The 5,694-nt window shown below is 36.0% G+C and overlaps 1 pseudogene; it reads left to right on the top strand.

Moving 5' to 3' along the window:
* Positions 1 to 1,033: 1,033 nt before the first annotated feature.
* LOC143596647 (beta-caryophyllene synthase-like) lies at positions 1,034 to 5,098 on the top strand (annotated as a pseudogene).
* The last annotated feature ends 596 nt before the right edge of the window (positions 5,099 to 5,694 follow it).

Consider the following 5,694-nt stretch of genomic DNA (forward strand, 5'->3'; position numbering starts at 1 on the left):
GCGGAAACCCGTTCCGATCCGAAACCTGCCATATTTCCTTAGGACACTAACCCACAACGATCCATTTCTTTGAATATGGCGACCCAATTTGACCCAAAAATTACAAGATGAAATTTTAAATGACCCATTTTGACCCACTTAGTTAAAATTTCTGACCCAGACCAACCCATTTTATTTTTAAAACAACCCAAATTGACTCATTTAAAATGGTTTGGGTCAAGATTGCCACCCCTAAGTGTAGAAAATTAGAACCATGATTGTTTCAACTGATTGACTGACTGAGATTCCTTCCTTTACAAAATTAAGATGCAAGCAGATTTGAACACATCATAATTTTGAACACCCAAAGTAATGATACTTGAATGTGTGAGAACTGAGAACATATTTAAATTAGAATTAGTACTTCAATTTCATTTCATGTTCCTCCTCTTTGGCATCATCAATCAAAATAATTAGAAAAACCTTTAGACCATTCCATCAAGTGTAGAGGACCAAAAGTCACAAAATTAATCCAACATTGATGCCAAAATTAAATATCAGAATCATCAAACAAACACCCAGCCCTAAATCAAATGGTTGCTGTCGATTGACGGCGGTTAAAGCGATCACCTTCCGGTTAGCTATGGAATTGAACTGAATTTGGAAGATGAATGAATGTGATTGTACGTCGATAGGATTCTGAGATATGAATGTGTGTTGCAACCATGTATGCCGGAGCAAAATAGGAGTGGGGATGAGGGAAAACCGCTTGTAAGATTGAGCAAACACGTGATGAAAAATGGAAAGAAGTTTTTATTATTATCAGACGGATGAAATTTAATCTAGGTTGAATTATTCGGACGGCTCAGATCAAATTCCACTCTTCTGTGACACACACACACACACACACATATATATATAATGCGGAATTTTTGTTAAATAATTTCAAATTTCAGAAATTTATGAAGAGGTGATAAATGGATGTGACATTGACAATCCCAACTCAATAAATAGTGTTTTAACTCTCCTCTATGCTAAGTGAAAACATTTCATCATGTCTATCGAACAAGAAGTAATTCGCCCCAATGCTAATTGAAGAGGTATGCACCCGCCTTAACATTGAGCGGGGCGGGTCAACCCACAAGATATAGACAAGAGGCTTGAAATCAGGATGTCATGAGGACGCAAAGCCAAAACCTATGCGTGTGGCGCATATCACATATGCTCACGCATCACATATGCTCACGCATATCATATATGCTCACGCATCACATATGCTCACGCATATCGCATATGCTCACGCATCACATATGCTCACGCATCGCATATACTCACGCATCATATACGCTCACGCATATCACATCTGCGCGTGGCGCATATCACATATGCTCACGCATATTACATATGCTTGCGCATATCACATGCTCGCGCATATCACATTTGCGCATGAAACATCTGCGCGTGAGAATAAAGAGAAGACCTCGCGCATCCCCAGGATAGGCGCATATCACACATGCACACAATCAACCACGTCCTTATCCAAATCAGGATAAGGACAACCATGATTGTGCTCATCAGACAACCTTCCAGAAGGTATCCTTTAAGGAATAAAGAATATGCTGATGTTGACAGCTGCCAATGAAGGGTGGACAACTCAGCAAAGCCCATGTGCTACCACGTGATTACACATGGGTCAGGTGAAATACCTTGGTCAGAGAATAATCAATGAAAAAGCACCAGGTGTCCTAAGGACACGTGGCGCGAAGCAGTAGGAGGAGGCCAAAAAGGCCCTAATTGGGTCTGAGCCCAATCATTGGAAACCCTAATACTATAAATACCACACCACCTCCACAGTGGGAGGTAAGCAAGAAAATACATTCTAAGTCCTTACTCACTTTCAGATTATTATTATCTTCTCCTACAATATCTTATTCTCACACCGGAGGGTTACCCCAAAGAGGACCCCTCTGTCCCTTTCTGAGGGGTAAGTTCACGGTGCTGCTCGTTTTGTAGGTGGAAGAATTCATATTCTGGAAAACCATCAGTGATATAGCACACTCATACCCGAGGAAAGTTGATCGTATACTAGTAAGTCGATCCACGTTTCTTCACTAATTATCATCCTAATGTTTGGGGGGATCAGTTTCTCATCTATGACAAGGTACAAAGTTCTTACTAGAGCTTAATAAAAACAGTAGAGTATGCTTATTTAACAATAAAATAATTTGTAAATAATATTTGAATGTAGCCAATAGCAGAGCAAGTTAAACTAGAACAAAGAGTGAAAAACTAGACCAACTATGTGAGAAAAGATATCAAGTCATTTTTAGATATTCAAACGGAACACACCAATTTGTTAGAACTCATTGATGTGATCCAACGTCTTGGTATAGCCTATCTTTTTGAAGAAGATATTGATAAGGCCTTGCAACATATTTATGACGAATATGGTGACAACTGGAACAATGGAAGCCACATATTTATGACGAATATGGTGACAACTGGAACAATGGAAGCCCTTTTCTTTGGTTTCGAATACTACGACAGCAAGGCTTCTATGTATCGTGTGGTTAGTAATTAAACATTCATTCGATTAATAATAATGTTGAATAAAAAGAAGCTTCTTTGATTTGAACTGAAACAGACATTTTTAATGAATACAAAGACGAAAGTGGGTGCTTTAAGGACTCATTAACCAATGACGTCCAAGGCTTGATTGAGTTATATGAAGCAGCATATTTGGGAGTGCACGGTGAAGTAGTATTAGAAGATGCTCTTGTCTTTACAAGAAATCGTCTTAACCAAATAGCAAAGGATATTACTGAGACCAACTCTAAGTTGTCTACTCATATACAAGAGGCACTAAAGCAACCTATACGAAAAAGGTTGCCAAGACTAGAAGCTGTGCGTTACATTCCTTTCTACGAGCAACAAGATTTTCTTAACAAGTCTTTACTTGAACTAGCCAAGTTAGCGTTCAACTTGCTTCAATCATTGCATAGGGAGGAGCTTAGCCAACTTTCCAGGTATAAACGTAGACTCGCGTAACCCATCCTATCGATTATACTACTTTCATTCGTGTACATGCATCACCATGTGAGCTAGTTTATTGTAGATGGTGGAAACATCTTGATGTCCCAAACAATATACCTTATGCAAGAGATAGATTAGTTGAATGTTTCACTTGGTCTATACATTGAGCCAAAATACTCGCATGCTAGAATTTTCTTAGCAAAAGTTACCTCAATGGCGACAATTCTTGACGACACTTATGATATTTATGGTACTTACGAAGAACTTAAGATTTTTACTGAAGCAATTCAAAGGTATTCATGTGCGCTGTATATGTACAAGATGTATTAAAGCATTTAGCTCAACTACCGAAACTAATCAAGGAAGTCACTTACCAGGTGGTCAATAAAATGCATAGATATGCTTCCGGAATACATGAAACATATATACCAAGGACTTCTTGATGTTTACAAAGAAATGGAAAATATCATGGGTGGAGACGCATATCGTCTTAACTACGCCAAAGAATCGGTTAGTTTTGTTAACTTTCATTTTTGAATTATTAATTCGTACCCAATGAATTGAAACGAAGAACAAAACGACATAGGTAATAATAATTTATGTGTACTAAATAACTAAAAACATCTCTGTATATAGAGATTACATGAAAATGACTACGATAAAGCAAAAAAGAAATGAAAAATGAAACAAAGAACAAAACAATAAAGCTAATAATATTTCATGTACATTGAAATCGAAAACAAATCTTTAATGTATATAGAGAGATTACAATGAAAATGATAATGATAATCTTAGCCAACTAATGATATATAATGATAAATTATCAATATTAGTTATCCTAATATTCTTAGTTATCCTAATATTCGAAGTAGAGATAGAATAATGACTAACAAACAAATATAAAAATAAATGATAGATAGACTACTAATAATTATAATTTACAATAGACAACAAACTCGGCTAACACTACTATTTTAATTTTAGCTAGAACGAAAAAATTTTGGTGCATGTGACTAACTATATAGATCATAGATGAAAGAGTTTGTTAGAAGCATTATGATGGAAGCAAAATGGGCTCATGAGGGGTATGTACCAACAATAGAGGAGCACATGTCGGTTTCAATAGTGACAAGCGGATGCTACATGCTTATAGCAACATGTTTTGTGGGCATGGGTGATATGGTGACAGATGAGACGTTTAAATGGGTTCTTACACATCCTTGTCTTATCAAAGTTACAGGTGTAATTGGCAGACTCATGGATGATCTTTGCGCCCGAAAGGTAGATTTGTTATTCGTATGCATTATACATTTTTTTGGTTGTTTAATTAATGTTGTTTTTTACAACAAAAATACTAGTTGGTTATTATGACTTCTTGCTCGTTTGAAACAGTGGTGGATCCATATATCTATCTTGCTCGATTTATAGATATCTTTTTGGTGTTCACACATCTATCTTGCTCATTTGAAATGCTAGCTAGCAAGGGTGTCACCAATAGGGGGCGGGTGGTTGACGGTCCTAGGGCCGATAACCCAGATAGGCCCGAAAATTGTAAACAACACCAAGCCATTTTTAAGAAAAGAAATCATAGTTACTATTGTATTATTTACTTTTTTTTGTATATAAGTTATCGAATTTATATTTTACTTAAGACCCAAATTTTACCCGTTTTTGACCAAAATTTTTTATCAATTCTCAAAGACGTCCTTGCTAGCTAGCTAGCTATTTATGGCTTTACTAGAAGTGCAGGAAGAAAAAGAAAGAATGAATGTTGCATCTACTATAGATTGCTACATGAAGCAATATGATGTCATGGAGGAGTACACCCGCAACATATTTAAAAATCAAATTGAAGATGCATGGAAAGATTTCACCCAAGAAACCTTCGCGTGTAATAATGTTCCAATGCCTCTAAAAAAATGTGTCATCAACTTAGGACGGATCGGCGATGCTTTATATAAAAGTAAAGATATTTTCTCGCTTGTGGATGACGAACTTATAGGTCATATCGAATCTTTGCTTATCCATGTTATGAGCATATGACTTCAAGCAGTCTGTTTATCTTCTTGATCGATACTGGTTTAGTGTTGCCAATCTCAATAATAAATAACATTATATCAAGTTGTTTGCTCCTTGATTATTGTGAAACTTTTATTAATTATTGCTAATTTGTTGAGTAACTAAGTTAGCTGATGTGTATTATCCAAAACGGCAACATTCATGTGTTGTCACTTTTGAACTTGTACGACAAAAAATTAAAACAGGCTTCTTTCATGTTTTATATTAAAACATCCACCTTGTGGTATTAATGCATATATTTTGGTTTTGACCCAAAAAATAATAAAAAAAGTAATAAAGTAATATATGTGAAACCTCGATCAAAAGTCATAAAAAGAAGTTAGAAAATTACGCCTTTAATCAAATAGTTTGCACAAATGAAACCTCGATCATTGGTCGTTACCCCTAATAATAAAAAAAAGTAAAGAAACTGAATATTAAAAAGATGAGACATACTTAATTAATATTAATATATGTGAGTTGGGGACTTGGGGGTGGGGGGCTACATTTCCAACACCGTCGCACACATCATCCACCATTCACAACCATCACTACCAATTAGGGGTGAGCTTCGGATAGTATCGGTATCGATTCCGAAAATTTGAAATATTTGATACTGGTACC

Source organism: Bidens hawaiensis, unplaced genomic scaffold, assembly GCF_021521415.1.
Source record: "Bidens hawaiensis isolate Kalapana, Puna unplaced genomic scaffold, B.hawaiensis_p1.1 tig00046822_1, whole genome shotgun sequence".
Lineage (NCBI taxonomy): Eukaryota > Viridiplantae > Streptophyta > Magnoliopsida > Asterales > Asteraceae > Bidens > Bidens hawaiensis.